At 44.6% G+C, this 25,134-nt stretch overlaps 1 protein-coding gene and 1 non-coding gene across 4 annotated transcripts in view; one reads left to right on the forward strand and one right to left on the reverse strand.

Moving 5' to 3' along the window:
• LOC124555517 (protein yippee-like 2) overlaps positions 1-25,134 on the reverse strand; it is a 609,150-nt gene that overhangs the window by 268,843 nt on the left and 315,173 nt on the right. For all 3 annotated transcript variants that reach the window (XM_047129839.1, XM_047130443.1, XM_047130895.1), the window contains one exon: positions 7,762-7,812. The gene's annotated coding sequence lies outside the window, so the exon portion shown is untranslated. The remainder of the gene's footprint in view (positions 1-7,761; positions 7,813-25,134) is intronic.
• On the forward strand, positions 3,767-3,840 carry Trnas-gga. Its single transcript has one exon. It is a non-coding gene; the product is annotated as a tRNA-Ser (tRNA).

The raw sequence follows: 25,134 nt of genomic DNA on the forward strand, positions 1-25,134 counted from the left end.
TGGCCATCGCTGACCACTGCTTTCTCCTAGCTATAGGGCAGCATACGAATCCAGCAATGTATGCACTGGGCATCTTTTGAAAGGAGCCATGAATCGATCCAATTTTGCTCTTGCACTTGCTAGTCAGCTAGGTCGTGTGCCATAGAACGAGAAAGGTGGCAGTCAGAGAGAGGCATATCCGGGGAATACAGCAGGTGGGGGTAGAACTTCCAATTTCAACATTTCCAAGTATGTTTTGACGGGATTTTCGGCTTGGCGTCGTGCACTGTCTTGCTGCAAAATCATCCTTTCATGCCTATCGCTGTACTGTGGCCGTTTGTCTTTCAGTGCTCGGCTCAAACACATCAACTGCTTTCGATAACTATCTCCTGTGATTGTTCCCGTCGGTTGCAGTAGCATCGAAAGCTTTCTCTCTTTCACAACCAAACCGGTCTTCAACTTCAAAATCACCGTTCTTGAAGCATGGAAATCATTTTCTGCAAAGTTCTGTCACAAACAGGCGTCTCGTCATAGTTCTTACGCAGCTTTTTATGAGCCTCAGCAGCAGGTTTCTTCATATCAAAACAGAAAATTAAAACCTCCCGCAGATGACGAGAATTGCGTCGTAAGTTGACATATTCAGCCGACAATAACTTTAAGATGCAATCAAAAGTCGACTAATATTTTGATGGTGTTATGTTCTCAAATGCCTAAGCTTACTGTATGACACTTACGAACTACGACTTGCGCCACTACTTTCCACAAACGCCGTCTACTGCAAAACGGCGGAAGCAAAGTCGTAGACCTATAGTTTTCGTCTCTCGAAGCTGTAAGTGTAAGTTAAGATGAAAACCTCACAGGCTTACCACAGCATGGATCTCTTTAACATCTGTGCAGGTAACCCCGTACAGATAGACATATACAGGTATACCTTGCAGACAAACAGGAACGTGTGCGAGGTCCTTAAAATACAAAGTGTCTGATTCGTGAAGTGTGTTCGAGGGCACTAACCTGAAAAACACACACACACACACACACACACACACATTATATATATATATATATATATATATATATATATATATACTCCTGGAAATGGAAAAAAGAACACATTGACACCGGTGTGTCAGACCCACCATACTTGCTCCGGACACTGCGAGAGGGCTGTACAAGCAATGATCACACGCACGGCACAGCGGACACACCAGGAACCGCGGTGTTGGCCGTCGAATGGCGCTAGCTGCGCAGCATTTGTGCACCGCCGCCGTCAGTGTCAGCCAGTTTGCCGTGGCATACGGAGCTCCATCGCAGTCTTTAACACTGGTAGCATGCCGCGACAGCGTGGACGTGAACCGTATGTGCAGCTGACGGACTTTGAACGAGGGCGTATAGTGGGCATGCGGGAGGCCGGGTGGACGTACCGCCGAATTGCTCAACACGTGGGGCGTGAGGTCTCCACAGTACATCGATGTTGTCGCCAGTGGTCGGCGGAAGGTGCACGTGCCCGTCGACCTGGGACCGGACCGCAGCGACGCACGGATGCACGCCAAGACCGTAGGATCCTACGCAGTGCCGTAGGGGACCGCACCGCCACTTCCCAGCAAATTAGGGACACTGTTGCTCCTGGGGTATCGGCGAGGACCATTCGCAACCGTCTCCATGAAGCTGGGCTACGGTCCCGCACTCCGTTAGGCCGTCTTCCGCTCACGCCCCAACATCGTGCAGCCCGCCTCCAGTGGTGTCGCGACAGGCGTGAATGGAGGGACGAATGGAGACGTGTCGTCTTCAGCGATGAGAGTCGCTTCTGCCTTGGTGCCAATGATGGTCGTATGCGTGTTTGGCGCCGTGCAGGTGAGCGCCACAATCAGGACTGCATACGACCGAGGCACACAGGGCCAACACCCGGCATCATGGTGTGGGGAGCGATCTCCTACACTGGCCGTACACCACTGGTGACCGTCGAGGGGACACTGAATAGTGCACGGTACATCCAAACCGTCATCGAACCCATCGTTCTACTATTCCTAGACCGGCACGGGAACTTGCTGTTCCAACAGGACAATGCACGTCCGCATATATCCCGTGCCACCCAACGTGCTCTAGAAGGTTTAAGTCAACTACCCTGGCCAGCAGGATCTCCGGATCTGTCCCCCATTGAGCATGTTTGGGACTGGATGAAGCGTCGTCTCACGCGGTCTGCATGTCCAGCACGAACGCTGGTCCAACTGAGGCGCCAGGTGGAAATGGCATGGCAAGCCGTTCCACAGGGCTACATCCAGCATCTCTACGATCGTCTCCATGGGAGAATAGCAGCCTGCATTGCTGCGAAAGGTGGATATACACTGTACTAGTGCCGACATTGTGCATGCTCTGTTGCCTGTGTCTATGTGCCTGTGGTTCTGTCAGTGTGATCATGTGATGTATCTGACCCCAGGAATGTGTCAATAAAGTTTCCCCTTCCTGGGACAATGAATTCACGGTGTTCTTATTTCAATTTCCAGGAGTATATATATATATATATATATATATATATATATATATATATATATATATATATATATATACGACATCGATGAAACGGCCAAACTCGTGCCTTCCTTACGACAGCAGTCTCTTTTCCTTAATGAAATCCCAGTTCCGCCAGGGGATCCGCACTAGGCACACTGCGGAAGAACGTCTCGGCGTGGCACCTCGCAGACGCAGACGCGCCCTGCGATTACCTCGGAGCACCCATCCTAAAGGTCACCGAGCGACGCGCCTGGCCCGAGACTCAATGGGGGTGGAATCTCAAGACGAGGAACAGCTGAGTCGTGAAAGGAAACCTACACTTTACACCACTTTTGTTCTGCTACAGCGAAAGAAACTAATGGTCCTTTAGAAAGTCTCGGAAATCTGCGTCCACTCAGGCGAGCAGTTTTTCTCGTGACACTCTTTCTATTTTTAAAATCGTCCTCGTTACCGCTGCACTGCGCCTCGTTTTCTGCAGCTTTCTTCTATAGGTCAGGATGTCTTCCCCGTCAGATTTTTACTGAATGTCAGTACAGGACCTTAACTTCAAACCCCGGTGCCGAAAACTATAACAACAGTGATGCATTGCTTCACTCTCGTGGTATCGTAAACAGAAATCAACGAATAATGACGGACAATAGGCAAGTACGACGCACTACTTTACACAGAGTAAAGAAAACACACCGTAACTAGAGCCATAAAATGACAAAGTATATGAACGCCAATGCACACAATACCTACTGTGTTACAGTCACTACACATGAAGTTATTTCCAAATGTGAAAAAAGGTAGCACATTCAAAAAATAACATTTGCCTCACTTTGAAACTATAGAAGTAAAATACCAGACAGTCTACAAAATGGTTCAAATGGCTCTAAGCACTGTGGGACTTAATATCTGAGGTCATCAGTCCCCTAGACTTAGAACTACTTAAATGTAACTAACCTAAGGACGAAACTTCCTGGCAGATTAAAACTGTGTGCCCGACCGAGACTCTAACTCGGGAGCATTGCCTTTCGCGGGCAAGTGCTCTACCGAGTCTCGGTCGGGCACACAGTTTTAATCTGCCAGGAAGCTTCATATCAGCGCACACTCCGCTGCAGAGTGAAAATCTCATTCTGGAAACATCCCCCAGGCTGTGGCGAAGCCATGTCTCCGCAGTATCCTTTCTTTCAGGAGTGCTAGTTCTGCAAGGTTCGCAGGAGAGCTTCTGTAAAGTTTGGAAGGTAGGAGACGAGATACTGGCAGAAGTAAAGCTGTGAGGACCGGGCGTGAGTCGTGCTCGGTGGCTCAGATGGTAGAGCACTTGCCCGGGAAAGGCAAAGGTCCCGAGTTCGAGTCTCGGTCGGGCACACAGTTTTAATCTGCCACAAAGTTTCATATCAGCGCACACTCCGCTGCGGAGTGAAAATCTCATTCTGGTAACCTAAGGACATCACACACATCCATGCCCGAGGCAGGATTCGAACCTGCGACCGTAGCAGTCGCGCGGTTCCAGACTGAAGCGCCTAGAACCGCTCGGCCACAACGGCCGGCTGCACACTGCTCGTTGGATAACACCCCTATAAAATTTACTGTGGCCATAACACCTCTGGTAGAGATAACCCGTTGCCAATATTAGCGAAGGTGAAACTACTAAATGAAACACGTTGATCTGATAAGAGTTTAATTCATTAACATTATTCCAAGAAAAATGATAACTGTAAACACAACCGACATTGGGTTGATTTTAAAATGAAAAGTTTGTTGTATGGGCGGCCCCAGCGAGATATCGTTGGAAAATTTAAAGTGAACAACTATTGTGTAAAAAAATGAAAACAGAGTAAAATCTAAAGTAAGACATTGAGAAAATCAGAGGCAAAACGAAAGGAGTCAGATTCGACAGACCGAAAGGTTGTCACGAAACATGAATCAAAGATGGCAAGTTGCATTTAGATCCGACCTATAGTTTTACCAAACACTCACGTAACGTTCGTGGCAGCAGTGTAGATGTACACGATGCCCCCACGACTCATTAGTGAAATTTTGCCAAGTCGCAGAACTGTGAACTCAGCCCAAGTGCGGCGCCGGCTCAAGACGAAGCGTAGAACAACAGTGTGTCCCCTGAAAGAATTCTGAACCAAGAGTGTAATTTTCAATCCTCCAACGTCCCTCCTGAACACTGTTGAGGCGCTCTCTTCTCGCCGCTATAGCCAATCGTAGAGCATAGCGTGGACGTCCCTCCAATTAAGGAAAATAACAGTAAATTTTGCCCTTAGCTAGTCTGTTCAATTTGGGCCGGCCAGTCCACAGGCTAGTGCAAAAGCAAAGAGCTCAGAAACTTTGTTATTACGCACTACAAAATGTCCTGAGCACGAGAAAACAACTGAGTTGTTTACTTTAAAGTCAGTGCCGCCATTAGACTGTTGTTTATTTGCATTGTTTCATTTACACTTACACAATCATGATTTCGGCTTCAGAGTGCCATTATCAAGTTCAAATAAACAACAGTCTAATGGCGGTACTGACTTTAAAGAAATATATTATGACTGTAGCTCCGCATTATGAAAAAAATATTGAGTATTTCTTTTAATTTAATGTATGGCTAGGGCCCCCCGTCGGGCAGGCCGTTCGCTGGGTACCGGTCTTCCAATTTGACGCCACTTCGGTGACTTGCGGGTCGATGAGGATGAAAGAATGGTGATGAGGACAGCACAACACCCAGTCCCTGGGCGGAGAAAATTCCCCGACCCGGCCGGGAATCGAACTCTGGCCAAGAGCATTGACAATCCGTCACGCTGACCTTTTTTTTTTATTAAATTTGTTCGATATTGCTCGTAGCGTTTGGTCTGGGCGGACGTCACATGACATCCGTTCAAGTGGATCATTGATTCTTTGACTCAGTTTTTTTTATTACTGAGGGCACCTAGCCCTCTGACCGAACACGCTGAGCTACCGCGCCGGCTCATTCAGCTACCGGGGGGCGGACAACAACTGAGTAAGAAGGGCATGTAAAATATGAGCTGTGGTTCCCAGGAATGTTTTGAAAGATGTTATTCTTCCAGAAACCCACTTCCCAGGCCAGAAGAAACACTTCCTGCCTAATGGAAAGGCCAGTCGTAGATCCATGTTACTAACAGGCAGTGCCCTACCCTGATGGCCTCCGAGACAGCTGACCGTTGCTACGAGGATCAGGATTGACCACCACAAAGGGTACATTCCGTCGTCGGTACAGCAATGGGCGCTCGAGGATCTCCCAAGACGCTTTCCTGTACAATGCCATCCCGTATTTGTCTCCCCAAAGCAGAGTTAATTTGTAAATAATAGGAAAGTAAAGACAGTCAAAACCAGTCAATACCGTCACTGCGCGATAGCGATGGATATGTTACCGATGATGGTGCCACTAAAGCAGAGTTATTAAATACAGTTTTCCGTAATTCCTTCACGAAAGAAGATGAAGTAAATTTTCAAGAATTAGAAACCAGAGCAGCTGTTAGCATGAGTGACATAAAAGTAGATATTTAGGTGTTGCGAAACAACTCAAATCACTTCCTGTCCAGATCGTCGAGTAGAACAGAAGTGATACCTGGTGTTCCCCAAGGTAGTGTCATAGGCCCTCTCCTGTTCCTGATTTACATAAATGATGTAGGTGATAATCTGAGCAGCCCCCTTACATTGTTTTACCGTCCAGTACAATCAGCAGACGATCAACAATTGGAAAATGATCTAGAGAGAATTTCTGTATGGTGCGAAAAGTGGCAATTGGCACTAAACAAAGAAAAGTGCAAGGTCATCCACATGGGTACTAAAAAATTCTGATGAATTTTGGGTATACGATAAATCGCACAAATCTAAGAGCTGTCAATTCGACTAAATACCTAGGAATTACAATTACGAAAATTGCAAAGACCACAAAGATAATGTTATGGGGAAGGTGAAACACTGCTCTGTGTTGGCAGAACGCTTACAAGATGCGACAAATCCACTAAAGAGACAGCCTACATTACACTTGTCCGCCCTCTGCTGGAATATTGCAGGGCGGTGTGGGATCCTTACAAGGTAGGATTGACGGAAAACATCGAAAAAGTGCAAAGAAGGGCAGCCCGTTTCGTGTTATCACGCAATAGGGGTGAGAGTGTCACTGATATGACACGCGAGTTGGGGTGGCAGTCACTGAAACAAAGGTTTTTTTTTTTTTTTTTTTTTTTTTTTTTTTTTTTTTTTTTTTTTTTGCGGCGATATCTGTTTACGAAATTTATTTCTCTTCCGAATGCAAAAATACTTTTTTGACACTCACCTACGTAGGGCGAAATGATCATCATAATAAAATAAGAGAAATCAGAGCTCGAACGGAAAGATTTAGGTGCTCTTTTTTTCCCCACGCACCATTCGAGAGCGGAATGATAGAGAAGTAGTATGAAAATGGTTCGATGAACACTCTGCCAGGCACTTAAGTGTGAATTGCAGAGTAACCATGTAGATGTAGACTGTACTAAGTGTAATAGTGTAACGAAAAAGAAAAGTAAGAAGTCGGTAATCTAAACAGGAAGTAAGTTGATCTTATGGTAATTCAAGTTTATCTATCGAATGAAGTAGAAAATTAAACGAAAGATAACACGTTTGACACAGTCGTGATCAAAACATAAAATGACAGATGGCTGGCGGCTGGCGAGAATGGCTTGCCGCATATCAAGCTAGTACAGTCAACAAAATTCTTCTGGGTTTGAGGCTGCATTGTCAACTATGAAATTCCGTCGTTTCAGCAGCTATTGCAAGACGCCTTCCTATGGGTGTATTGCTAACTACTGAATGAGCACCAGTTTGCTTACATTTACATGATTGCAAAGAGATGCTAGAAGGACACGCAAACCACGGAGGTAACAGTGAAGTAGTAGGCTTAACGTATTCTCGCATCATGTTGGTTAGAACCCACACACAGGACTGCACGTTTTCTCCGCCGCAAGCTGTATTGGCCGGACAACGCCGGTGAGCGCGGAGCCGGCTGCAGAGTGTTGGGAAAGGGGAGAACCCTTTATCTGGCCAGTCGAACACGACAGGGAGATAAGAGGCCGGCACAGATTGCAAGGAGGCTATTCCGCCGGGGGCTCGTGGTGACGCAAGCACACAGGCGGCGCACTTGCGGGGTTGGCGCTCTTAACCTCGCCTCGCCGATTCGCCAGTCGAGATTTCACGAACCGCCGTCTCCGTCCGCGCTGGAGCGTGTAGAAGGCCATTAGCTGGAGCGCGCTTGGCTGGGAATTGCCCAAGGCACCCGCGGGCTGGCGAGGTACTCACCGCTCAACTAGGACGATGGGTCTCGCTGCACATCTGCGATATCACCTCAACCTGAAACATAGAACCAAAGCCGGCTCTAGTGAGCTGCACCAACAGCAATCATTACAATTACATTACACCGAAAAAATAGTAAAAGAAAGAAAGTTAGTTAGTTAGCTAGCTGTTCCATAGATCATACGAACGATTCTCTCATCGAAATAACGTGGGACGTGTTACTTTACAGCATATGTACAGCTGATTAGCGTTAACGTTAATGGAAACATTTTTAGTTCCACTCATGCAACTACACATAATTGTCCTTTTTTTTACTGTCTACCAGTTATTAAATAGAAATTTGCCAATGAGTTCTCCAGGAGAAATGATTTTAAATTAGATTTAAGACTTGCGTTGCTACTTGTCAGAAACTTCATGTTGATGGGCAAATTATCAAAAATTTTTGTTGCTGCGTATCAAAATCCTTCCTGAGTCACTGACAGCTTTAACAATGTGTAACGAAGGTCATTTTTCCCCCTCTAGTGTCGTAAGCATGGACGCCACTGTTCGTCTCAAATTGTGATGGATTACTTATGAGGAATTCCATTAGCGAATGTATCTATTGTGATGGAGTAGTTAAAATGCCTAGTTCCACGGAGATGTGCCTACGTGACATCCGCGGATGAACAGCACGTACCAGAACATTATGACCAGCTACCTAAAAGCCGGTATGTCCACCTTGGGCACGGATAACAGTGGCGACGAGTCGTGGCATGGAAACAATGAAGCCTTGATAGAAGGGAGTTGGCACCACATCTGCATACGCAAGTCACCCAATTCCCGTAAATTCAGGGAAACGGAGGGGGGGGGGGGGGGGGGGCATGAGCTCTAACGCCATGTTCAATAACATCCCAGATGTGTTCGATCCAATTCAGATCGGGCGAGTTCGAGGACCGGTACATCAATTGGAACTCGTCACTGGGTTCCTCGAACCACTCCATTACAATCCGAACTTCTGATATGACGCATTTTCTTGTTGAAAAATACCACTACCGTCGGGAAAAATGATCGTCATGAAGGGATGTACGTGAACTGCAACCAGTGTAAGACATGCCTTGACCGTCCCTTCCACGAGCTCCACTGGGACCATGGATGTCCACGTCAATGGTCCCCAGAGCACAATGGAGCCGCAGGTTGTCTTCGTCCCGCCGTGCAGGTATCAAGCAGCTGTTCCCCTGGAAGACGACGTGCACTGTCCGATGTTAGTTCCGGCACAATTCGCCGCCTACCCTGTTTTACCAGTCTGCCCAGCTTAATACGTCCGACATCTGTAACGAGGAATGGCCGCCCGAAACCACAACGTCTGGACATGGTTTCACCTTGATTTGGAGACCCTCGCCACAGAATTCCTCGAACACCCGTCAAGTCGTGCAGTTTCCGTGCCGAACCTCCGGGTTATCACAATCTCCCCTCTGTCAAACTCAGACAGCTGGCGCGTCTCGCCATTGTACACGCGGACTGCACGTTCACTGACACTACATGCACCGTGCGTGTTACCCACTCCTCGCTAAGTGACGCTGCTATCGCCTCTACAGGTCATAATGTTCTTGCTAATCAGTGTATTATTCTTACTGCTCGCTTTTTTTTGCTATCAATTCTTTATTTCTAAGTGACGAGTTACCTCAGAAAAATAGTCAGAAGGTTGATACGTTGGTTTCGAAGATTAGCAATTCTACGAAAAGGAAATGTAACTGGACTTAATTGTTCGAGAAACTCAGTAATATGCTTCTTCTACTTCAAATTTTCATCAATACATACACCCAAAAATTTGGAGGATTCTACCCTATTTACTGACTCCTGTTGATGTGCTATATCAACTGTTGGTATGACTATTTGCTGTACAGAATTGAATATAGATTTTTTTTTTCAAAATTTAGGGAGAGTCAATTTTCAAAAGATCCACTTCAGAATTCTTTAGAAAATATCATTTACCAACTCTTCTGTTGCTTTTGACGTAACGGGATTTATTATAACATTAGTATCCTCTGCAAAAAGTATCAATTTTGCTTGTTGAATGTTAAGTCGAAGGTTACCCACATATAATAAACAGCAGCAGTAACAGCGAAAACGCATCACATGGTATTCCTATTACGACCACCTCATACCCCAGACGCTCGTAGAAGAGAACTTCTACTTGGTGGCAAGAAATTTTCATCAAATTAGTACGTAATAATTCCACGGCAGAATACTTCGTGTAGCTTTACAAAATCCCCATCTCAGGTGCGACAAGAAAAACTGGTATCTTGCTGCGCCAGTTCTACAATCTTCAAAGAAGACTAAGTGGAAGAATAAAAGACATTGTCAGCTGTTGGAAAGACTTATCATAACACTTGCTTCCTCGAATGCGACGTCTTTCACCAAGAATGTATTACATGCAAGTGGATGTGTACAAGAAATTCATGTTTCGTTTCCTTGCAATGTTATAAGATTTACATTTACAGGCACTTTTCAGTTTATGGAGGGATCGTGGAAAAAATAAGACAGTGCTTTGTTCAGCATTTGACAGTGGATAGTGGAGGTGGGTGCGGGAATAATTTACGGAATGGATGGAGGTTTGTAGCGGACTTTACTGAGAACTGTGAGTTAATTCACTAGTCTCTTTTCAAACAGATATATTGTATTATATTATAACGACGGAGAGGCTTCGTCCCGCCGTAGCCCTCGGTGGTACACAACTTCACAACAGGCTACAGCAGTCCTCTCATCCCACAGCCGCCCCACACCGAACCCAGGTCTATTTTGCGGTTCGGCCCCTAGTGGGGCCCCCCGGGAACGTCTCATTCCAGACGAGTGTAACCCAAATGGTTGCGTCGTAGAGTAATTATGGTGTACGAGCACGTGGAGATAGTGTTTGCGCAGCAATCGCCGACATAGTGTAACTGAGGCGGAGTAAGGAGAACCTGCCCGCATTCGCTGAGGCAGATGGAAAACCGCCTTAAAAACCATCCACAGACTGGCCGGCACACCGGACCTCGACAATAACCCGCCGGGCGGATTCGTGCCTGGGACCGGCGCGCCTTCCCGCCCGGAAAGCAGTGCGTTAGTCCGCACTGCTAAGTAGGCGGGCAAACAGATATATACAAGGAAAAGTGAAATACTAGGAGTATTAGACCCTTGGAGAGATTTTTTCGACGTCTCGGAAACAGATTAGCTTAACAGAGTTTCACTGCAGACAGTGAATCCTCCTTACATCCTCCGTGGGTAAATACGGACTTAGGGGTTAACCACTAGACAAGTAACCACTGAGTACATTAAAAAAATTACATCCTTTCGCGCGGAATATAGAACATAACGTGTGTTTCTTACGCGATTTTAAGGACTTATTCAAGAGAGAACAGCAGAAAACAGATTAATCTACAAAATGGAAGATTAGAGTTTGACGCGCATTCAACAAGACCACTGGAGATGAGAGAGGAAACCAACAATGTCCCCTGCTATTGGGCGAAACACTGAAAACTTCAATGTGGATAGCCGACCATCCTCTGCAAATCACATTTAAGTGACTGGCAGAGGGTTCATCGAACCACCTTCACAATTCTCTATTATTCCAGTCTCGTATAGCGCGCGGAAAGAACGTACACCTACACCTTTCCGCACGAGCTTTGATTTCCCTTATTTTATCGTGGTGATCGTTTCTCCCTATGTAGGTCGGTGTCCACAAAATATTTTCGCATTCGGAAGAGAAAGTTGGTGACTGGAATTTCGTGAAAAGATTCCGTCGCAACTAAAAAGCCTTTCTTTTAATGATGTCCAGCACAAATCATGTATCATTCCAGTGACACTCTCTCCCATATTTCGCGATAATACAAAACGTGCTGCCCTTCTTTGAAAATTTTCGATGTATCCCGTCAGTCCTATCCGGTAGGATCCCATACCGCGCAACAGTATTCTAAACGAGGACGGACAAGAGGCAGTCTCCTCATTAGATCTGTTACATTTACGTAGGGTAACAGAAGTAACAGTCAGTTCCACTGCTAAAAAAAAAAAAAAAAAAAAAAAAAAAAAATATATTCAGTGTCTGTTGATGATGATCGGGGATTGTTTGGAAGAGGAGACCAACAGCGAGGTCATCGGTCTCATCGGATTGGGGAAGGACGGGGAAGGAAGTCGGCCGTCCCCTTTTAGAGGGACAATCCCGGCAGTAGCCTGGAGCGATTTAGCGAAATCACCGAAAACTCATATCAGGATGGCAAGACGCGGGATTGAACCGTCGTCCTCCCGAATTCGAGTCCATCAGTTGATTATGATGACGATTGGTTTGTCCCAATTTTCACGCAGTTCAATTCTTTACACAGTCCAGTCGAGCCACTGTCACGTATGATTATGATGAAATGAGGACAACACAAACACCCTGTCCTCGGGCAGAGACCCAGTGTCAGTGAAGCGCAGTGTTCTTAAAATCTGTAACTAGTATGTGAAAGAACGTTAGAAATGTAGTAGGAAACAAGAAAAATCGTTAGTAATAATTGTACATTTAACAGCAGTAAAGTAAAACATGACAACTGTCAACGATCTTGACGAACAGATTACATTGTTACACTGACCACTGAAGATGCTTTGAAATAAAGCGAAACGCGTTTGGTCTAAGTATGACTTTTGTTACAGTCGCAAAAGAATAAATTTATAAGAAATATCTAATGCTTTTTTACCTTGTTCTTTGCATCTCTATTTGTTTCTAGCTGTTAAATAACGTAATAACGTATAAAACAGGTTTTCCCTTCATTAGACCTGAGATTTTCACGGTCGAAAAAGGTTTAATTGAAAATCATTACGTTCTTATTTACGAACAGTGGAGGATGCTTCTTGTCTAGTTATTGTAAAAGCTGTAATTTTCCGCTTTGAAATGTTTCGTGTCTTTTGTGAGATAACACTCGTGGCAAAAATACCAAGGCCTTATGCAACCTTCGGAAAAACGTTACGAAGTAAGCGAAGAATCCTTGACAGTGACGTTCCGTTTCGTTCCGTCTGTGTGAACGCCGTCATTTGAAATGCATTGTGAAATGGTTTAACGTTCCGCTCCGCGACATCTAGAGTTAATCGACCGCACGTCAGGCACTATCTGATGACGTAATGCCAACCGGAAGCTATTAGTTCACGAACCGATACACATCTAACAGGAACAGCAGGTGACACGCCACGATCCACTCTATCTACCACTTCTGTTACTTACTGTTCTCTGATTCCACAGTATAGGCTGCTTCAAAAAACGTACATCCGATTTCACAAGAATGTACCTTGTACAGGAATGGAGTTTGAAACATGGGGCAGATTTCATTTTACATATCAAAACCAGAAGATTACCTTGGTGCCAGTTTTAAGCTGCCAGCCCATATGTTGCCAGTAGCGATCTGCGAGGTGCAGCTAGTTCGCTAGCACGCTCGTTCAGTGCCCTATGTGCGCCGATAAGACAGCAACAACACGCGCTTTGCGTTCTATGTTTCCGTCTCAATAGGTGTAACTCATTTACAACTGTACAGCCTGGTTTTCGTTGAGAGTAAGGCATTGTACCTCGTAAGGACCTCGCATTGCACCACTGTATTTCAAAGGCCCTCTGCTCTAACGTCTTTTTTTGTGCAAAATTGTGAAACGCTCCCCTCAGAACACGGTGGGTGAACTCCGATGCCGCTCAACAATCGAAAACGTGCTCCCAATAGAACGGATTGAGTTCGTCGCGCGTCCACTGGTGGCAGGCGGGAGGTGGGCAAATGGAGCAATTGTGAAAGGCAAATGAAATGTTTGATCCTAAACGTAATTGTAAAAAGTATTCAAGGTTCTATGTGCATACTTGTAAAAGATATACCCTTGTAAAATAATTTTTTTTAATCCTACGTGAAACTAGGAACAAGCGAGGCAATACTGACCCTACGACTTCTGTTTCAAAAAAGGTTAAGGAGAAAGCTTTTGACAATGTTGACTTTATTATATTCTTTGAAATTCTGAAGGTAGCAGGGATAAAATACAGCGAAAGGCTATATTTAAAATTGTAAAGAAACCAGCCGAGAGTTACAAGACAGGGAACAAAATAACTGATGATGGCCGAAATAGAGAGGTATAAAATGTAGACTAGCGATGGAAGAGAAAACTGTACGCGTCGAATATAGATCCAAGTGTTATGGAATCTTTTCTGCAGGTATTTGTCTTGACTGTATCCTTGTATGGAAGTGAAATGTGGACAATGAACAGTTCAGACATGAAGAGAATAAATGTAGTACTACAGAAGGATGCTGAAGATTAGATGGGTAGATTATGTAAGTAACAGAAGGTAGTGAACGGAACTGGGAAAGTACAAGTTTGTGCCACAACCTGACTAAACAAAAAAGCGATCGGCTGACAGAATGCATTCTGAGACATCAACGAATCACCAGCTCAGTACTAGAGAGTGTGGGGTAAATATTGTAAAGGTAGACCAAGAGATGAAAATAGTTAGCAGGTTCAAAAGGTGGTAGGTCGCAGTAGTTATTCGGAGATGAAGAGGCTTGCGCAGGATAGAGTAGCGAGGGGAGCTACACTCATGCTCATAAATTAACGATAATTGCAGAATGTGGTGCCATACAACATGGCACTACACAAAACTGGCGCTAATAGCATAGGCACATAGGGAACACATACGACAGAGCTGTAAGTCCACGGTATTGGTGAACAAGTCGAGAAAACTGTCGCGAAACACATGTGCTGCAAAACGCCACTGTTTCCTGCGCATGTACCCCGACATCAGTATGGGATATGGTCACCATGCACACGTACACAGGCCGCACAACGGGTTGGCATACTCTGGATCAGGTGGTCGAGCAGCTGCTGGGTTATAGCCTCCCACTCTTGCAACAGTGCGTGTCTGAGCTCCTGAAGTGTCCTAGGGATTTGAAGAGGTGCAGCGCTACGTCGACCGAGAGCATTCCCAGACGTGCTCGTTGGTGTTTAGGTCTGGAGAACAGACTGGCCACTCCATTCGCCTGATATCTTCTGTTTCAAGGTACTCGTCCACGATGGCAGCTCGGTGGGGCCGTGCGTTATTGTCCATCAGGAAGAAGGTGCGACCCACTGCACCCCTGAAAAGGCGGACATACTGGTGCAAAATGACGTCCCAATACACCTGTCCCGTTACAGTTCCTCCCTCGAAGACATGCAGGGTTGTACGTGCACCAATTACACTCCCACCCCACACCATCAAACCACGACCTCCATACAGGTCCCTTTCAAGGGCATTAAGGGCTTGGTATCTGGTTCCTGGTTCACGCCTTATGAAAACCCGGCGAGAATCACTGTTGAGACTAATCTGGACTCGTCCGTGAACATAACCTGGGACCACTGTTCGAATGACCATGTACTGTGTTCTTGACACCAGGCTTCACGGGCTCTCCTGTGACCAGGGGTTAGTGGAGTGCACCTCGCAGGTCTTCGGGCGAATAAACCATGCTTCAGTCGTCTGTAGACTGTGTGTCTGGAGACAACTGTTCCAGTGGCTGCGGTAAGGTCCCGAGCAAGGCTACCTGCAGTACTCCGTCGCCGTCTGCGGCCACTGATGGTGAGATATCGGTCTTCTTGTGGTGTTTTACACTATGTACGTCCCTTACTGTAGCGCCTGGACACGTTTTCTGTCTGCTGAAATCGTTGCCATAATCTTGAGATCACACTTCGTGGCATACGGAGGGCCCGTGTTACGACCTGCTGTGTTTACCAGCCTCCAGTCGCCCTAGTATTCTAGCCCTCATAACGTCATCAATATGTGTTCTTTGAGCCATTTTCAACACACGGTCACCATTAGCAAGTGTGAAAACATCTGCACACTTACTCGATGCACCGTACTCTGACATGCGCCAACACACCTGTGCGAAGACCGCAGGTCAAATGCACCGCATGGTGAGACCCCAGGTGATTTAAACTTGCAAACTGCCCACGAGAGCGTTGTTTCACCATTTATCAGCATCATCCTTAATTTATGAGCATGAGTGTACATCAGACCTGTCTTCGGAATGAAGACAGTAACAACACTTTTAAGTTAAAAATGTACCGCATGTAAGTAAGAGGGGTAGTGAAGGGAAGTAGAAGATTCAGTGTTGCGAATTCGAACAAATCTTTCTAAAACACTCTGTAGTTACCACGACGACGTCACTGATTGTGGGCAAGGAAAGAGAGTTGACACGAATTAGAACGCCGGGAGGAGGAAGCTATAACCGCGTTCGTCGCAGAGGAAACGACACGAGCGACGCAATAATTACGCAGTGCAATGAAGCGCAGCGGTCTTATTTACCAGGCGGCTCACGCTGGGAGGACCTGCTTGCAACTGCTACGGGCGGCGCCACAGAGAGTGCCCGCCTTCGTTCCCTCGGGGCGGCGGCTAACAGCACGACCGATCGCTCGCTACTGGAGCGGACATCCACCCCTGGTCCCCCGCGTGCTCAGAAGGGGTTCTTCACTGAGGGGTGACGTCACTCCTCATTTCCATGGTCGGTCGTAATTTGGGGAGGTAGCTCACTCCGCCCTGCTTTGCTTTTGCGCCGCCGTGGCGTTTCCCCTCCGACCAATTCGCAAATTAATAATTCTATTAAAAACTGAAAACGTAGTATTAACATTGTACAATACTATTTGTTTTATAGCTCTTTGTGAACTGGATTTCGGCCATCCTTACAATAGAACATCAAGTAGACTCCACAAAACAAACTTCGTATATATCAGCCCCAGCAATCGATCCTGCACAGAAATTTGAGCCATAATTCTGATGGTACGCAAATCGGTGAAGTGGGACACTTGTGTCTCACGAATCTCACTAGATTCATGTTTTCGTGTGAACCTGAGATATTCACAGTTAAAAATTTAACTTTAGAATAATTTTATCTGGATGACAATTATGGAGAAGAGTATAAAAAAAAATCAGTACCAGAACTCATTTATTCTCCTGACAATGAGAAGCAGGAAATATCGCACACAGGTTTTCATGTAACATTTGAAGATGCCCTTGGCATACCACACACGTTTTCTACATTCTATGACGTTTTCGGAGGCATATAGGCCCTATTGCATACAAATAATGTAGGAACTACTAGAATGACTGAGCTGTGTTGTAATGTTTCCAAACTACGTCTAGGATGTATAAGAAAATACAATCAGTTACTTCAGACATTCTTCGAACGAACAAGATGGTAGTCTGATCTGATTTTCGTGAAACAGACGCACTGTGCGACCTATAAACACGCCTCTCCCCCATTTGATCGCTTCACAGCCTTCTATATATCAAACCCGCGGTCCGTAGTATTTTTCTCCAAGTTCCGAAAGAACCCCGCAACGTGCTAGCATTGGAAAGATATGAGATACAGACGTACGAACGATGAAAACATTACTTTAGTGGCACATATGTGCTCCATCAACGAAGAAAGTTTTAATACCCCAACGCGAAGTACTGTATAGTGGAGTGTGTAAGAGGTTTGTTGGTTGGTTGGTTTTGGGGTTTGATGGGGGCTAAACATCTAGGTCATCAGTCCCCTGTTCCAAACAGACATACTTGTAAAAGGCCTATACAGTAAAAGCGTAAACTCTGCACCCAGTGGGAGGGAACACCAAGGGGTACGGAGCTAAAATGAACACCGCAATAACACAAAATAGAGGACACTTAAAAGGAGCATAGCAAATAGTTGACTAGAGTAAAACAGACTACAGTGGTTGATGGATCAGGTAAAAGGTCAACCACTCAACTACAAACGAAGAACCTCCAGCTGGAAAGCGTTGATAAAGGGCCAACACAACTTGTTACCATAAAATACACTATTTTGCTATCCACGCCACAATTAAAAGCCGCTGGAGTTGGTGTAGCCTGAGAAATCATGTGAGAGCGCCCACACTAGAGCGAGTGATAAAACCCAGCTGCACGGATGAAACGTAAAACAAGAGGTTTGTGTTCATGAAGGTGTTGAACCAACGAGTGACAGTACGGCATTGCATGAAGGGCACGGAGCAAAGGACACTGCAGTTTCCAAATGGCCGACACAAGTGGGAAAAGGTACTGCAATTGATGGATGGCTGGCTTTAGCTTCCGCGCATTCAATGGTTTTCTACAGAGGTTTAGCAACTCGGCAAGACTTCTGGGAGTCAGTGGCAATTTGGACCAGCATAACAAAATCCTTCCACATGCACTCTCTTCTCTACAGGAAGTTAACGTCCACCTGTGTTTCGCCAGTCTTCCAGTACGCTTCGTATCAAAGCGGGTATACCACTAACCAGTCATATCACTTTAAACATACAGTGAAATACTGTTTTGCCGTTGGTAACGTGCTTTGTTCATTGTGTCAAAGTCCGCAGTTCCTAACATGTAGCTGGTGCCAGAGATCTCTTTGCTCTCAACATTTTTAAGTTGATATTCGCAAATGCAGTATAAATTAGTGAAATGAATGAGCGTGTCATCAAAAAAGGAGCGTAGCGCTATTTAATAATCAACATTGCTGTTGTGCGGATATTTTCTTTGGATTCTAAGGCTGACACTGTTGAAGTGAACCACATTTACAGGAGTTACGCTATTCTTCAAATTGTAATTCGAATCTCATTACCTCCGTCTCATAATAATTCTTCAGCTGCTCAGGTTTACGTGAAAATATTGTTAAAATAATACTCAACATACACGAGGGTCGTTCAATAAGCAATGCCACACTTTTTTTTTATCTCAGAACATATTTATTGTTAAGAGTCAGAATCTGGTGGGGGCACCGTAGGTCGAACCGCACAATAACCCTGAAAGAGTGGTTCGGTGTGGGGCGACGGAGGGGTGAAATGGACTGCGGCAGTCGCCGTGGGGTTGTGGACCGCAGGGTACATACCCGTCACTGCTAGTGGTGCCGCCTACCGTCTGAGTGATTATTCCACGTTGAGGATGAACATAGGCGGTGGTTACATTAATACGATTGGACCGGGCGTCAGGGGAGCAATTTGTTATCAGTATGATTTAGTGCTTTCTGCAAAGGGTACGTAAGTGATGTTAGCCTCTGCCTCTCCTTTCAACATTCTAAGTACATTATCAATTAGGGTAGGACTATGACTATTACTGCACACAATTTCTTTAGTTATTTTACATGTTCAATGTACGAGACATGGCTCCTTGCGACTTCTGGTTGTTTCCAAAATTGAAGACGCCACTGAAAGGATCACGTTTTGAGAGTAGAGAAGAGAGAATGCGGAACACGACGACGGAGCTGAACAACATTCCAAAAGAAGACTTCCAGAGGTGTTTCCGGCAGTGGAAGGATCGGTGGGCTAAGCGCGTGCAAGCACAAGGGGCCTACTTTGAAGGAGATTAGGGTCCCAACCCCGTCAGGTATTCGAAATAGTTTCTGAGGCCAAAGGTCGGATACTTTTGAGACAGGCTTCATATGATTAGGTTTGAGGTAAAGATAGAAGACGGTGCACCATGAAGTGTAAGGTTACACGTTTGTGTGTTACAGCCTGTTAGGGATTGACAGGTATTACTGTATCTGTAGAAGTTACTTTCCTAAGGACTACGTAATTTAATTTTACTGCGGTGTGAACACTAGAAAAGATTTGTTTAATTAATTGGTGCCACATGTCCACGAGTACAGTACATCGTCCACGTTTCTCATCCAGTAATGTTTTTCAGAACGTAGCGGCTCTTTATCTGAATATGAGAGTTCAAAATTTTCCAGAAACATTTCAGCTAACAATGAGCTCAGAGGGGACCTCACAGCTAACGCATCTGATTGATTGTACGGTCAGTTGCTGATTTTATATACTGTTTCCACTGGATTTGATTTTAGGTAACAATTATGTTATAGCCTCCGATATTATCTATGTCACAATTTCCGTAGCCTCTCCAAATATTTTAGTCCTGCGCCAGTACTCACCTGGGTACTGTTGTGGCTTGGATATTCTTTTAATCTTTCAGTATAATGTAATATAATATTTATTTGTTCATAACTTCTTTGTGTGTATCATTACGTTTGTGCTTCGCGTATACCAATGAAAAAGTAGGTTACCGCTCAACTGAAGACAGTTGACTGAACAACCTGTGTGCGTTTTCCTTTGCTTACTGTCGTATCTAGCTAGTGGACGAGTCACGATACCCCGGGTACCTGCACAGTGTGCTAATACAGCGTGTCCAAGTCGAATTTGTGTTCAGTTTTTTTTTATTACATCATGTTTACGTACACTGGGATGTAAATATCTTCAACATTTCACGGCCCTGTCAGCAACTGTGTAAATATTAATTTTAATAATTAACAGCCTCAGTTGCAACTGAGGCTGTTAATTATTAAAATTAAAATTAACTCTGGGATATGTTTTTAAACAGATCTTGACGAGAGGAAATGGATTACCGAATAAAAACACAGGATGCTATGTGAAAAAGATGTACTGCTGTTCACATGATCGTAACGAAAAATGTTACACGAAACGCAGTCATGCTGTTTACAGGTAGCTAAACATGACTTATTGGGTGCATTTTTCTATTTTGCTTCTGGCCGAGATTTACTTGGGAGGAGAAAAATATAGGACACACTAAAGATAGGATGGCTTCTAAAAATGTACGCAATTCCGAATGGCGTATATCTGAAAGGAATAACATAGTCAATGTAAATGGGACACCCTGCACACAGGCAACTTTCAGAACATATTCCCCTCACAAAAAATCTATACTGTACGTACACAAGTCTCATCACATCACGTCCATTTTCGGACTCAATTTCTACATCTTTTCGTAGTATACTAAACATGGCTAACGCAATTTCTTCTCTGTTGCGATTACACATTTCGTGCAGATCGATAGGAAGACGAGGACTATTTCTCCACACCTAACCACATTATACATAATCTGATCAAAAGCATCCGGATATCCGTACATAATGCGAAATCGACCACTACACGTCACAAGTGGCGGACTCGTCAATATAAAGAGAGGCGAAGAGTACCGTGTTGTCAATAGAGAGATGGTAACAGCAGAATGGGCCGGTTAGAAGAGCTCAGTGCCAGTGGATGTTACAAGAGCAACAAGTCCATCAGGGACACTTCTAAACCTTCGTCCCTGGTCGGTGGATGACTGGTAAGCAGTGATCTGGAGCGATGAATCACACTATACCCTGTAGCAATCCGATGGAAGGGCCTGGGTTTGGCGAATGCCTAGAGATCAGCATCTGCCATCACGTGTTGTGCCGACAATGACATACGGGCAGATGGTGTAACGGTATGGGGCTGTTTTCCGTGGTTGAGGTATAGTCTCTTACTGAGCTTAAAGAAACGCTTAATGCGGAAGGATTTCAACAGATTTTACAGCTCTGAGTACTGCTTACAGCAGAGGAACACTTCGAAGATTACCACTATTTCTATCTGCATGGTAATGATGTCATATTTGAGTCAATGGTATATGGACAACAGAATTCCTCAAACGGACTGGCCTGTGCAGAGTCCTGACCTCAGCCCAGTGGAACAGTAGTGGAATGTCTACACCTACATCTACATTTATACTCCTCAAGCCACCGAACGGTGTGTGGCGGAGGGCACATAGAATTTTACTTTCGAATTCACTGAACGCTTCACGCATAGCCCTCCTTACGCTAACTTTGACATCGTTTAGCTTCTGTTTGTCTGAGAGGTTTTAGCTGCGTTTAAACTTGCAGTGAAGCTCTCTTTGCTTTCGCAGTAGTTTCCTAACTTTGTTGTGGGTTTTTCCCGTCCCTCACAGTTTTACTCGGCACGTATCTGTCTAAAATCCATTTTATGATTGCTTTGAAATTTTTCCATAAACGCTCAACACTGTCAGTGTCAAAAATGGCTCTGAGCACTATGGGACGTAACATCTGAGGTCATCAGTCCCCTACACTTAGAACTATTTAAACCTAACTAACCTAAGGACATCACACACATCCATGCCCGAGGCAGGTTCCAACCTGCGACCGTAGCAGCAGCGCGGTTCCGGACTGAAGCGCCTATAAACGCTCGGCCACAGCGGGGCTGCCATTCCTCCGCAGCTATGAAAGCGCCTTATGGGGGAATGTCTCTAGCAGAATTCAAGTTGCCACAGAGGCGAAAGATGGACACGCCCCATATTAATGTCCACTAATATGTACCAGGATACTTCTAATCAGACGGTGTACTTTTATTTGCGGAGCCTTTGAAAACCCTTTTGTGTCTAAAATTAATGCAACATTTGGAGTGTTGTGGAAGAAACGGGGTTGTATGATATACTGTAATGATAACGAAGCGCATTCGGGATTCAATTCGACAATTTACTAATGCTTGTGTTAATGTTAGCGGAGACATTTTCTACATTTCATATAAAAAAAGTGTTTCAAGTTGTATGATGACACATTCTCTTCCTATGTGTTTCCCATGATCCATGTTCTATGAAGAGCTCTACGAAATGAATTGAAATACGGAAACGACGAAGCATTTTTGGACATCACTCCATGTTATACAAGTTGTAAAAGAGGGTATCTTATTCCCTTTTGTAACACCTTATTTATGTCTACTTAAGTACATACGGAGGTTACGACTTGTGCATCTGAAACATCTAATTTGAGTGCTTCCCTGATGCCCGAGAACCTTGCCTTCGATGTATCTGCTGTTTATGATGAGGGTGCAGTTGTTATTGGCTTCAGTAGTAACAGCGCAAATACATCAAAGGAAATGTCCACTCTTGAAGCTGACGAACAATCCAAACAAGTGCCAATGAACCGTAGCTTTTGACATCTTGACGTATGTTCCCTTTGGCACGAGCCACAAAGTGAGGGAACTCTCAGCGAATGGCAGGCTTTCAAACAACGGTGCATTTCCTCACTATCTAAGCTATCAATGTTCGACACAAACTTCTTAACATTCTCGCTGAGACCCTGGGTTGAAAAATGCTGTGCATCTCTCAGAGACAAGCATCATGGCTCGGTAGATTACTGAAGTTAGGTTCGTGATCCAGAGATTTGAAGGTCGCTCCTCGGTCAATCGTGGTACTGTTTCATATTTTGTGGCTCTTAATGGAGCTTTCACACTGGACAATACAGTAAAAAAAGCAGAATGCACTGTGGCTGTGAATCTGCATTAAAATGTAAAATTTGCCAAGACGCGCTTGGTGACCACTTTCTGAGGTCTGATGAACACAAGGACAGCACTTGCAACACAGCAATGTTTTGTAAAGGGCAGGATTACTCAAATCAACATTCAGACTGATGAATGCTTTAGTTATAACATGTGGTAAAATGCTGAATAAAAAGAAATTAAAGCTGTTCTCCGTCCGAAGACGGATTCGAATTCCGCTGTGATTTAGTAGGAATGGTGCTGTGGATGTTGTGGAGGTGATATGATTTGCCTTCCTCCAAACTTTGAAATGACTTGCCCAATCAGGCACTCTTCGTATCATATCACCAAATCAATGCCGGAGGTGAAAGAAGCGGTAACTTACAAAACTGAAATCGAAACCGGGATCTTTGGATTGTAGCCTGGCTCTTACTCACTGAGACAGCGAGCCACACGTGCCCTTTTATGTATGGACGCCAAGTAGTTCTAGACGACACTATGAAAAATATTGCACATACAAATAAACACCATTAATACCGGATATCTTTAACACTGTATCTCCAGGCTGTATCTTTCATGGCAATAGTTGAAATTTTGCAATGCCTTTACCGCGGGAACTCTTTAACTGTTCTAGTTGTTTCCAAATTGAGTGAAACCTAAACATCCGTCTGAATTTCCTACTTCAGTTTAGAATTTCTGCTGCTTCTGTGAAACTTTTCAGGAGAATAAAGGCAAAAGCCGATTTCCTCTCCATTAGATTTTGTACGCCGTCGCTAATGACCACGACATCGAGGGAATATGTCACTGTCCTCGCATACTTCTTTTAAAAAAATAATCGCAAGTGAACTACAGACAGCCATACAATTCACGTTACAATAAAATTGACGTCTCTCCTGCAACGGAGATAAGTTGGGTCTAAATAAACGTATTCAACCTCTTCCCATTATACGTTATACGCAACTCAGCATTACATTCAACTGTTATTTATGACGGCGCAAAGCAGATACTTTAGATTAATAAATACCTTCTAGTGGCACGTTGGCTTAATATATCCAGCTAACTGACCAAAAATATGGTCTACGTAAAAAGATCTGCGGGGGTGCAATACCGAGAATATTCTCCAAGTTAATTATAAATACAGAAACTCCTTGGAGGGGTACTACCACATTAACTTTAGTGTTGTCGCTCGCGTGCTTACAGATGCCAAGTTTGTTGGCCATTAAAAGTTCCGTCGCTGCCTTCTGAAGTAGAAGTTTCGCCCGCTATTCGCAAAGGACGTCATCTAACAACTTCGCTGAAACAGAACCAAAATATTTTTGCGCTATACACTGAAACCTGCTCCATACACAATCCGTAACAGGCCTCTGATCTCTTTTAGGTACACACGTGATGGTTTCATTTTTTAATCTCTTTTCCATTGGGGCAGCCACTGAGGATTTTTCGCTTGATTGTCTCCTATAGAGCGTCAATTATTTCTATCGTCAGCATCTTCCTTCGATAGGGTGTCAATTGGCAATGTTCTTTCCAGTGGAGACCAAAACTTATGTTGACTGAGGACCACACCTTTCCTTCATTCTTTCCTCCCTCGTCACTGTAATAATGTCACAGCTATAGTGACGTTGCAGGTAAATCATGACCTATTCACCATTAGCAATAGTTATGCCTTGTTTACAGGCCAAATATGACTAAACGTCAACTCCTCTTCCTTCGCGCTTCTCTCTTTTGTTTCAAGTAGGCTGAGGATTCCATAGTTGGCATATTCTTTTTCTTCCTTTTGTATGCCTTCGATTCCTTGCAATAGTAAGCACTCTTTCTTCAGACTGTGGCATAACTAATATTTCTTTCTTTTCCTTTGGTGTCCAAGAGGTTTCTATTGTGCCCATCTTTTCTCAACTTCTTAACACCATCTCCTTCCTCGTCCAGTCTTTCCAACTCACACCCTCTGCTCTGTTTTTCATCCACATTTCCAGTGCCTCCAGCCTTCGTGCCTCATCTTTTCGCAATGCAAAAGAGTCTGAATCTATAGAACTATGCTCCATTACAGTACTTACCTAATCTTTTCCTCTGATTTTAATGTCTGTTTCTTGGACGCTTCTTTGACTATCGCTATTCTCGCAGTTATTTGTGTTTCTCATCTCGGGTTCTACATTATCACAATTCCCAAATAATCGAATTCTGTCTGCTCTAGTTCTCCAACTATCTTGATTTTCGCTGCCTGACCTCTTCCGCCCAGTATCATTATTTTTCTTCTGTATTCTTCACATTCCCTATTTAGATTTTCCAGCATTCCGTGAAGTAATGTCTTGGATTCCTCTAACGTCATATCGTCAGCAACGCGCATAC

The sequence above is a fragment of the Schistocerca americana genome, chromosome 1 (genome assembly GCF_021461395.2).
Source record: "Schistocerca americana isolate TAMUIC-IGC-003095 chromosome 1, iqSchAmer2.1, whole genome shotgun sequence".
NCBI classification, from domain to species: Eukaryota; Metazoa; Arthropoda; class Insecta; order Orthoptera; family Acrididae; genus Schistocerca; species Schistocerca americana.